Source organism: Micrasema longulum, unplaced genomic scaffold (genome assembly GCF_059751315.1).
Source record: "Micrasema longulum isolate JH-2025_06_02 unplaced genomic scaffold, ASM5975131v1 h1tg000083l, whole genome shotgun sequence".
NCBI lineage: Eukaryota > Metazoa > Arthropoda > Insecta > Trichoptera > Brachycentridae > Micrasema > Micrasema longulum.
Genome location: NW_028277289.1, coordinates 799,949 through 812,254, shown reverse-complemented (window position 1 = coordinate 812,254; position 12,306 = coordinate 799,949).

Below are 12,306 nucleotides of genomic sequence, written 5' to 3'. Positions count from 1 at the left end.
CGACTCGTTGAAAATGTAGTTGGAACTACGCAGGAGAAAATGTTCAATGTGATATTATCGTCTCCCATTTAGCGGGACAATCTCGAGGGTATTTTTTTGTTAGAATTTAGAACAAAGCACATTACCTTTTGTTTGTTTAAAGTAACCGGTGCTAGAAATGCCCTCCACAGAGCGAGGGGAAGATGGAATGTGAGATAGGACGGCGGACTATGGACAAAATATGGAGGATAGTGGATAGGAACCAGCTTAGCCCCGCCCCCTTACAGGGATGGTAATACTGTATCGGGCTCTGGGTGGCATGATCGCTGATTACTGATCGCTGATCGCCGATCACTGATCACCGATCACGTGATCACGTGAACACCGGGCACGTGCATACAAAACAGATTAAGTTTTAAACAATGCGTGAGCTTTCAATTCCAAGGATTTATTTTTCAAAACTTTTGTCAATTTAAATAACAACAGAAATTCGTTGTAGTTGATAAAGTGAACAAGATAAACAATGTTATAATGATATTCAATAATTAAAAGATATTACACCAAAATTTATATGTGATTCCTGAAACCTATCTATGTCAAATAAGGATTTTTTTATCGGGGTCTCGATTACAATGGGAAATGAACAAAGCTATTTTCGAATTTAAAGTAGCTTAAGTAAACTATAATTTTAAATCACGTCTGTAGAAATATCTCCTTTCTCTTCCCTAATCTCTCCCCCTTTCCTTTTTACTCTTTTTTCCTTTTTCCATTAAATAATAGTTTTGATTTAAGGTAATTTATAAACAAATACGTTTATTTATATTTTTAAATATCTTTAGCTTTTTAATCTTTATTTTCTATTGTATATGTTCTGTAACTTGAATTATAAAAATAAAACTTTTATTTTATTGGTTGGTTGGAAGAAATTACCGTTTGGTAATAAGCCCGCCAATGTACAAATAACATTATGTACAAAAAGTTAAATAATAAATTTTAAAAATAATAAAAATTTTACATGTCTGAAAATACATTTTATATTATTATTCGATATCTCATACAGATCATTGAATTTTACTGTCTCAGACAGTTGAAGATAATTTTATTGCCTTTTTTTTTTCTTTCATTTATTGTATTTGCCCAGAGAGCTTTTACATGACACGTAAAAAAATATAATCTAACTATTTCATTGCAAACTCAAGGTCTCGGGTTCGATTCTCGACATAGTTGATATGAAATATTATTTAAAAGGGTGTTTTTACACTAGAATATTTCATAGTCCCTAGACTGGTACCTGAAGCGTAAGACTGTAGAGATTTTAATCTTAAGAAGAAATCACCTTACCATCATGTTACAAAAATGATCAAGATAGTGTTCTAATGCAGTGCCCTATGCACCATTCGGTGCAGAAAGGGAATGATGAATGAAATAAATATGTACAAAAAAAATAGATTTATATTTTTTAATTATTAAATTACATTATGCTTTATAGATATACATAAATATAGATAAAATATTAGGTAAAAGTAGGTTGGTATAAAAAAATAAATTATACATGGTTAATAATACAATCTACTAGATCATCTACCAATAATAATGTGTTGGTGGCATAGGACAATTACTGTTCAAAAATATTAAAAGAACAATTATATTTTTTTCATCAATAAAAACATTTAAGATGACTTGACAGAAAAATCCACACGAATTGGATCATAATAATAAAATAGTTAATTGATATGGAGAATGATGTAAAAGGGAGACCCCGCGCGAAGATATTTCGTTCGCTCTAATTATTATTTAATTTGAAAGCACAACAATTTGTAGTGGAATTTCAAACAGCGCTTAAGGAAAAAAGACATCGTTTTATGTGAATTCATAATTGATTTAACAAGGAATATTGTTCAGGGGTGCAGCCAATACAACATACGTAAGGAGCTCCAAACAGGGGTGGATTTATGTGTTTAATCAACATTTGTTCTTCCCTTATCTTCCGAGCGATCGTCGGCGTGTGGGCTGCATTCCTCTGATTCTCAAAATGTTAATACCAAGAGTCGTCAGATAAAAAAAAAAGATATTACGTTACACTTAATACGTAATGCAGATATTGATATTTAGAAAATCAGTCGATGGACCAAACACTCAGTACAATTAAATAGACAGGACAGATAATTAAAATGGATAAAACACAAAGACGGACTATGGCATTATAACACCTCTTCTACTAAATTCAAGACAACATACCAAAAAAACGAAAACAAACATTATGTACAAAGGTTATATTCTAAGCAAACTGAAATAAATTTTAGTCTTCTGTGAAATCGGTAACAATACAGACATAACAAGGATACAAGGACAACAAATCAAAATCATTAAGCAAATCTACAACTCACCAATTAAAAGTTACTTAAAATATAGTGTGAGAACTCTTTTCTGATAATCTGCCACAGTAAAAAAAGTGAATTCAGGTTGTTTATTATTAGTGCTCGACCAAAGTTTCGGTTTCGGCCAGCAAGATAAGTTTTTATTGCGGTCACGGGTTCGACCAATAATTGGCCGATCTTCGGCTTAGCCGAAACCTCTGCGGTCGAGGTGTGTCCGATTATATTCAGCTGTACTCGGGCGGAAAAATGACACAATTGGAGGTATTAGCATAGAATTGAGAATAGTCCAGAAACCGCATACGCACATCAAACAGGTGACTAAACTACTCATAAATGAGTTAGTTTACGTGTTGACACTTTATTTTCTTTGTAGACGTCGCTCAGTACGCAACGCCTGATTTGAATTCAACTATGCCATGTTGTGTCATTTTAAAGTGTAGAAATACTGCTAGGATCATAAAGAAACAGGATGGTATCACATTTCATGTGTAATTAACAAACAAATGTTTAAGTAGCAAATACATTACTTAAAAATTGAATCATTTTTCCATCTGTCAGATTGCCGAAGAAACATGGAAATTTCGTTAGTGTTGCCAGGGTAGTATTTTTTTTTACCCTACTATGCTCATATAACTTTAACGAAATTTAAACGACATTATCTTTAAAACATCAAATTTTATTTAACATGGTATAAAAAATATCCATTTTATGTAAAATAATATTTGTTTTATATTTTAAGTTCAAAGTTCATTAATTCAATTACTCTTATTAAATGACGCTTTACTTATCTTCTCTGTTGTGTCAATCAATGTTTCCGCGTGCATAATAAAATTTTAGAGAAATTAACAGATTGCTTTTGTTTACATTTGTGTTATGATTTTTTTTCTTCTCATCGTGAAACATTACGCGGCGACATCACGAATGCGCGCGGTGAAAGTAGGACATAGTGGGGGGATTATTGGACACAGTCCAATGTATTCAAATATGATTCTACGCTCCTTCTGGACTATTCTTAATTCTATGGGTATTGGATTGTTCTCCATTCAAATAATTAGTTATCGTATTGCTATTGCTATTGTCTAACATAAAAAATAAAAACTTAACTGATTTTGTGGTTAGTATATTAGCTAGTATTTGTTTGTAGTTGGACCAAGATGTTTCATATTTATATTTTTGTACTTCTTTTAAAGTTAATTAAGTTAAAGTTACCATAGGGTGCACATGAGTTGTTTGTACAATACAACGAATTAAAAAGCACTAAAAATATACAAATTTACTCATTAAATTTCTGCCTTTTATTTCATTGTTTATTTTATTAAACACTTATTTTAATGAACTCGTAAGGTAGAATGATAAAAACTTCTAATTTTGGGCGTTTTCAAGTGAATTTTAAATTATTCAAATAAGTTTCGGTTTCGCTTTCGGCCGAAACTAGAATAAAATCAGAAATTCGGTTTTAGCTGAATATCTTGTTTTGGTCGGTCACAATAATTGTTATCCCTCTGAGAAAAAAAACAAATATCTTACTACCTAAATTGTGTTTATATTTCAATTACAAAACTAAAAAAATCATGTGTACCCAATTAATGCTTTTAAAGTATGAATTTGATCGATTGTTCAAAAAAACGAAAAAAAAAAACGGAAATATGTGTATTTCAGAAAAAAATAATAAAGCGAGTAAATGGACGAAAGTTTTTCTTAAATATTATTAAATTAAGAGATGAACGGGGTCCTCATTGAACACTGCTCTCAATTTGGCTCAAGACCGGGGGGAATGGAGGCGTAGTAATATAGTAAAAACAATAAAATTTATTTTCTACATCCGCTTCTAAGGAGCATGCCATCACCAGATGCCTCCAGGAGACTATTGCCAGTCAGCACTCTCACCGTCTACCAATCTCGCGTATCTATTATCGTATCGTATTTTTTTGTTCTACTTGTATTCTTTATTTTTTCTATTTCATATATTCAGACTCTTTACTCTTACTCAAATTTTTTTAAAAAACAACCCGAATGTAACATTAAATTTTTACTTATTTGTTTATGTTTTTTTTAAAATGTATTATGCATCCATACCATAGGTTTACGAACTCTAGATCTAGTATACCCACGCATAAGCTATGCCTATGTGGGTTCTTTTTGTTTTCATGTATAGTTGTAAAGTTAAAAATCTAAGTATATACGTATGTATATTTAATTTTTAAATATGTATTTCTTGATTAATTTAGATGTAAAAGCCTTATAGGCGTGAAAAATAGTCATAAAAAATACTCATACCACAAATATCGGGTATTTTTGTTAGTATTGATTATGTGGTTATAAATATACAGCACAGCATAAAATTGAGCGGTTAAAAATACGTGGCGATTCTAAGTTTTTGAGTTGTCATATGTTTATTTAGAGTATCTATTCACGACCCCAAGTTGAGGAAACTTTGCCAGGTGGTGGGACCCTAATGGTGGTAGGCTGTAATTCAATCCCCAATCCAGAATGGTTGAGCCTTTTTTTAATGTGTTCATTCCCACACGGCCAGGTTAGGAAATGACTTCATTACAATACATTAAGGACTCGAATATCAATTAATTTGATGTATCCCCGCGCAGGAGATGTTCTGTTTGATAATAATTGTCACGCTCGGTGCTCCTAGGAACAAGTGATCACTTGTATTTAATTTCAACACACCCTAACTTCTAACATGCGATTTATGTCGGATTAAGGAAAGAAATTTTGAGATACGAAATAAAAAAGCACTGCTCTTGATACATTGTTGTAAATTGATAGATTTTTAGGTGTTGGTAATACGGCCGACTGTGAAAGTGGAGTCGCGGGTTTGATTACCGCTAGTTGCAAGAAATCCAAGAAATATTATTTTGTCGATTGGTGTAGGTATTGTGGTGTATTTTTCTCTTTTTTCCAACTGCTCACAAGCCTCTACAATAGAAGTTGAGCGGGTTATTTCTTAAAAAAAATGTTTTTGAGAAGGAAATATGAAAGTCCAAGAAATTTCAGGGAATATGACGTTATTGATTTTACACTGTTTAGCACATATATAGTATTGGGCGTTAACATCAGTAGTTGTGTCAGTTTTAAATAAAGAGAACAAGAGGACGCAATAAAAAAAAAAAAAAAATATTATTAACAGCTCCCCCGAGAGTTGAATCCAGTCCTTGTCTACAAAAATTTTGATAAACTCTAAATGTTGTTGTTTTATTATATGTTTAATTCTTAATAACTCTCTAAATTATGAACTCAGGTGATTGTCCATAAATATTTAGAAATATCAAAACATTATAACTATAAGAACATAATTACTTTCATATGATTAACTCAAATGTTTCAATTTTATGTCATTTTCTTTTATTCGTAAATAATAACAGCATAAGAAAATGGGAAACAAATTGTGGTGGATCTGGATCGAACCTTAGAACTCTCGATACGGAGTCCGCGGCATTGACATAAAACCAATTGAACGTAGTTATACAGAAAGCAGCCAGACCACAATTTCGAAAAAATGATGTTATCGGGTACAGAAAGGTCAATTTTATGTTCTGCTTAAAACAGCAAGACCGTTTTAATACAATAAAACTGTATTATTCACCTTCTGAAAATGGTGTCGATCACAAAAACGCCATTTCTCAAAACACCCACAGCACTAGAAAGAAAAATCTTATGGTACTTAAAAATACATTAAAACTACTCAAATACATAATTAGATTCTTGTTTGTAAGATAAAAAAAACTTATGTTTTGATTTTTTATCGTTTGTTAAAGTCAAAAACATTTCAACGGTTGGGTAGATTTGATTATTAACTCTTTTCACAAAAGTGATGTTATCTCAGTTTAATTTTTCAATAGCTTTCTGGATAACAACGTTCAATTGTCTTCGATTGAAAAAACGAAACTGATTTGAAATATAATATTGGTGTACAACTTAAATGATATTTTATACATAAGAATTATTCTCTCTACTTGTTGTTTGGATATGTTTGTTTGTATTTTATTCTGTTGCCTTTATTAAATATATAAAATAAACTAAAATAAATAAATATTGTTCCATTATCTGCAACTTATGCTGCATAGATTGAGTATGTCCACCGATCGCGGCATATCCCGATGGTTTAAATTATTTTTTTTTACAAGATGGCCAGGGACAGTGAAAACACATTTTTTTAATGTCAACCTCTGTCGAGAATCAAATCAGAGACATTAAGCTTGTTAGATAAATGCGTCCATTACGACTTGGCGAATTGTAAAAATATTTATTTATGAATTTAAAATATAAACATTTAATAATACAGTAGAACTCCAACTATCAGAATCAATTGGAACCGCACCCCATTCGGATAATTGTTAATGAAAATTAATGATTGACAATGAAAAACAAGCTTTTAATTAATTAAATGAAAAGGCAACTTTTATACATGTTAAACGCGGATACAGGTGATGTACATAAGTACAGTATGTACGTACCGTACTTTAAATGAGAGTCATTGCTTGCTGAATATCTCGGTCAAAGTAAGCTGTTTGACTGTCATCATCTGTTTTCGGGCAGCCAAGTCGTTATTTTGCGAATCGCAGTACGTTTACGTTTTATTTTTTTTCTGAAATTTTGAAAGCGATTCGGATAATTGGAGTTTAACTAGATTATGATTTTCTATCAAAATTTCTCAAGAATACATTTTATAAAATTAATTTAAATGATTTAAATGCTTTATATTTCTTTTATTTCCTCAGGTAACTCATTGTAATATAATAAAATTTAAAAACATTGGCAGCTATGAAGTATATTATTAGTTAATTTCCTATTAAAAATCAAACCCTACTAGAGCGCCACTGCACTTCAGAGGTGCTGCGCGACAAAATTTTGTATTGAGCGCAGTGTAGCTCAGCTATAATGCGGTTTGTTGAATCCAAAACAGCGAAAATAATATTTCGTGTTGCTGTGACGCGCCGCACAGTGCCGCGCAGTGGCGCTCTTGTGTTGTTTGATCTTTAGAATAAATCAATTTGATACGTCATGGTTGATAACGATATAAACATTTAAAAAATATTGAATCGATTTTTTCGGTCTATCAAAATAATTTTATTCAACAACTCAACTTTAGCTATTTTATTTTGTTTAGAAATAGATAAAAATATATTTAAAATACGCTGTGGTACTACTTTATTATGCCTGCATTATTACACGTTACAATATTTTCCCACGAAAATCAATTTACGGATCTAAAATAAACATTTTGTTGAATCAATTCAAAAGCCAGTTTTATTAACACATCCCTAAGGCCCAGTTTAAAAAAGCGCACAAAAAAAGTTTTGAAAAGTTTTGAGTTTTCGTCAAAATAGCATTTGATTGTTTCATTTTTTTTTTCATTCGACCTGTAATGTCTATTTTGACTAAAATAAAAAAAATTCACAATGAAAAGTTTAAAAAAGAGTTGCATTTTCGTCGAAATAGCCTAAATGGATTGTTTCAACTTTTTTTTTATGCGACCTATTTTGTCAATTTTCACTAAAACTCAAAAATAATGTTATTTATCTAAAATAGCCTTTTTCGTACAGTAGGACTGTTAGGCAAATGCCCGTTAAGTTTTTTATTGTAGGTACTTACAATAAATTATGGACAATGTCAATAATAATCATCTTCATTTCAATTTAGGAGTTTTTAATCGGATACGGGATGAGCAAAAAAATAAATCGTAATGTTTCCTGAGATGTTAGTTTAGAAACTACGAAATATTTTAGTGTAAAAATACCTCATTAATTTTTTAATGTGAACCTTGTAAGTAATCGAATTCCGGACCTCTTGCATGGTAGGTGGGGTAGGCAAGCGCGCTTAAGGACATACTATTATTTTCAGTTTACTTGTACTGACATGATCAAATTCCTCTTAGCTCAATAACACATTGTGATCCTTGCGTACCTACCGGTGATCTTGGTCAAAGAAAAAAAGTTTTCAAATAAGACAAAAAATGGTAGATATTAGAAAATAACTTTATTTTTAATGATTATCATTAATGATGACCTTAACACGACGCCGATGCGAGGAGTGTAGTGCGCAGTGCGCAGTGCGCAGTGCGCGGGCGAGGCGGGCTGGTTCGGAATATTATTATCTCGGAGGTTCCCATGCGCTTCCCGCCACTTTTGTTTGATTTTATTTTAAATATATCATTCCGGGCTGTATCACATTCCTAATTAGTACCTTTTTATTCGAATCGGCATTTTCGAACTCGGTCCAATCGACCTTCGCCCGTACGGCGTGTGATTTTCATACGAGCGCATTCTAATTTCGCTCGATCCTAATATTGTCTTTTACGCGCGGAGATTTTTTCGATCGAAGCTCGGCAGGCTGAAATTATTCGGTACGGGATATTCGTCATTTAGCTCATGACGGTAAAGGTTTGTTTCATTTGCGAGATTCGGTGGTTGTTAGGTGCGGGAGAGGCACTGCCTCGGGGCACACACCTGGTCGGGCGGCGCGGAGTCTCGCGCGACCTCTGCGATCAAGGCGACATCGGCATTGGAGGATTTAATTCTCGGTTCAGTCCGTACCACCGAGCAAAAAGAAAAAAGCCATTTCGAATCTCTGCTCTAGCTTTCTAGACACGGGATGTTTCTTTTTACTTCAAATCAAAAAAATAATTACTAAATAACTAATTACTGAGATAGTATCGATTTGATTGAAGATCCATCTTTGAGTTAAGTTTCGGGTTTAGCAACACGTGAATAAGTAGAAAAGATTGCATTATATTAACGTTTTACAAAATTTCCGACCAGTAATGTAAGATAATTTTTACTAATTTTATTGTTTCGGTTGTTGTGTTTACAGTAGGTAATTATGAAGATTGTCTAGACTAGAGAAATGCACATATGCAACAGTTAGAAAATTAGACACAAGTTCCTTTTCATTTTGTAAGCACATGAATGATTGTATTTATAAGGAAAATCGTATTTTTGTGCAGTGGTCATATTATTTGTATTAAATTCTCTCGATGTTGATAAGGTAAATCTACAGCTAGGAGTGCGTGAAGATCATTTCAACAATAATAATTGTTTTCTTCTCGTGTCTTCCGCCCACACATACTACTTTCACCTCGAATTGCTATGGAACATAATACCTGTTGGAATATACCAGAATTTATTTCTTATCACCTTGAATCCAATAGTATAGGAAATACATCTACTTATAAATAAATAATTTATTCGCCGCCTTTCAATCGAGTTAAAACCAAAAGGAAACACCATTATATTCGATAAAAAACGTCCAGGGGTGCTATTATGAATCTTTTCGCGGGGGTAGAGAATAAAGATTTTCTCAGATTTTGTTTTTTGCATGCGGTTACACATTGCTTCATATATGACCACACTGATGATTAAACTTCAAATTAATGTCGAACCATAAAATATCAATTGTATATCTGTTTGGTATATTCAACCCAATTAAGTGATTTGAGTAATGCAAAGTCGCAGCAATGTTCTAAATGAAAATCATCACGTTTGATTTCACGTGTTTGTATTTATTTTATGTTTAATCATCAATGTGGCCATAAATGAAGCAAAATTTAGTCGCATGCGAAAAATAAAAATCGACAAACTAAATACTCTCTATCCCCCGGAGAATATTCATAATAGCACCCCTGGATAAAAAAATATCAAGCCGTAAACAGTAGGTATAGATGATAAATGAGATTAAAATTTGATGAAGATACACGATATTTTTTAGAGATTCAACTACTATTGACATTTTGTGATATTTATGTTGAATGACAACGTAGTTGTCATCCGTTCAGAATATAAACAAGTAAACCGCTTTTAGTGAATTAGTATAAAAAATTACTTCTTTTTTCTTTTAAAATTACTTCTTTTTTTTTTGCAGACCTCATCCAGGTCACACCTACGTGCCAGTCCAGGTCATTTCTCTCCTGAGTTGTGGCCTGCACTTCTCTTTGTTGTTCGAGGTCTTCAAATCTTAAAGGCTTTTTGCCCTTGCTCATCAGAGGTAAATTTTGATATTTTGCACACACGCAAGTGAAGCCAAAAAAATATAGGTGGCAAGCTATTGACTAGAAAATATGGTGATTTTTTTTGTTAGATGGGATAGGGTTAGTAATGGCTAAAGCTTAGCTTGGATATAAGTAGTTTTTTTGGGCTTAAACTATTATAAGTTAATTTTGCAAGTGTACAATGATATATCTTTTGGCAAACAAAGCGACTTTAAACTATGGTCTAATAAATAATTGAATAATAAATTTGTTTTTTATTAAATTCATTAAAAATGAAATTTAACAAATACATTCTACGGGTTCTTCTTATTTCTAGAATTGTGAATCGGTTCCGTTTATTATAAATTATTTATTTATAAACTAATCTATTAAAGTTTAAGTATTTTTTATTTTAGCATCATGAGTTTTTTGTTTTTAATTTTATTAGACAACGAAAAACAAACTGTCATATTTACCCGTGCAAAAAACCTAAAAACAGTGATCGGAATTTTCAGTTTTTATTATGCTTTTTTTTTAAATCGTCAAATCAAAATAAATGAAATTTATTTACCAAATTTTTTAATTTTTAAATCCAAGTTTAATACAAACTTAATTGTTTATATTATTATTTGCGTTGGTATAAGACAGATTTTTAATTGGTATTTTAGTTTATAAATAAATGTATTTTCATATGTTTAGCTGAAATTCCAGTATAATGTATGTATTAAATATATTTTATGTCTGTCGTGAAATCTTATTCACCTTTTAACATAAAAAATATAGTCAATTTGTCATCGCAATGGCTAAAACGCTTGCCTCGTGAACGGGGTTCCGGAATAGATTGGCAGTGAAAGAATGTATCTATAGATGTTTCAACAAAGTTGGAAAACTAATAAATGGTAATTCAGTGAAAGTGTACAATATTATGCATACAAGTTTTAAACTTCAATTAGAGAATTGCTAAGCATTTTATAAATTATTTACGTTTTTCAAAAGGTTACCAAACAGGGTATTTTTTTTAATGAGAGACAAAATTAAAGAATGCTTGAATTTAACTTTCAAAAAGTAAAAATAAAGTTAAAAGTAAATTGTTGGGTTTTTGGTTTTTTGAATTAATTTTTTTTTTTTTAAAAAGAAAAATTATTGCACTCTTATCACCAAATATTTTCATTTTGAAGCCTTTTTGTTTAAGTAGAAAATTACATTGAGCGGGGTTCGAACCTCAGATCCAAAATTTATGAGTCCGTATCATTAATATGGAATCACAGCCTAGTTAGTAATAGTAACAAAATTGCATGTTTCAATTATTCTACCTTTAAAGATGTCAACTGCATGTTATTCAGTCTTAATATTGGAAATAAAATTAATTCATAATACTTTAGAGCGTATCCAAAGACATAATTACTCATTCCATGTCCACTCCCTAGTTGGAGCATATGGTGTCCACGAAGATCCTCCAAGCATCTCTGTCACCTGCCAGACCCTGTGCATCCTCCCAAGTCAGGTCAGCGTCGTGTAGTTCTGACACGAACTAGCGACAAACAGTCAGCGGTGGACGTCCAGGAAGTCAAGAGCCTGATGCATTGTAAAGTAAGCAAGCGTGCTTAAAGCGTTTAGGAGGCGTCCGCAGTAAATGGCCAAGCAACCTATCGCCTCCGCTTGATGACAGTTGTCACCGGAGTTCGTTCCGCCGTTATTTTATGACTTTATTTTTAACAAAGTCAAACCACCGCACTCCGAAGATTTTTCTGAGACATCTACTCTCGAAACTCAGAATTTAGTTGTTTTGGGCCCAAGTGAAGTGCCACGATTCGTATCCGTAGAGGAGAATAGTTGTTATTCAGGTGTTATATAGGTGGAATTTGGTTTTCACTTAGTAAATATACTGCTAATCTTAGCCGCACTTCCAGTTATTTTTTTAATCTGCCATTTTCCGTAACATATACTCCCATGTATTAAAAACTTTCGACC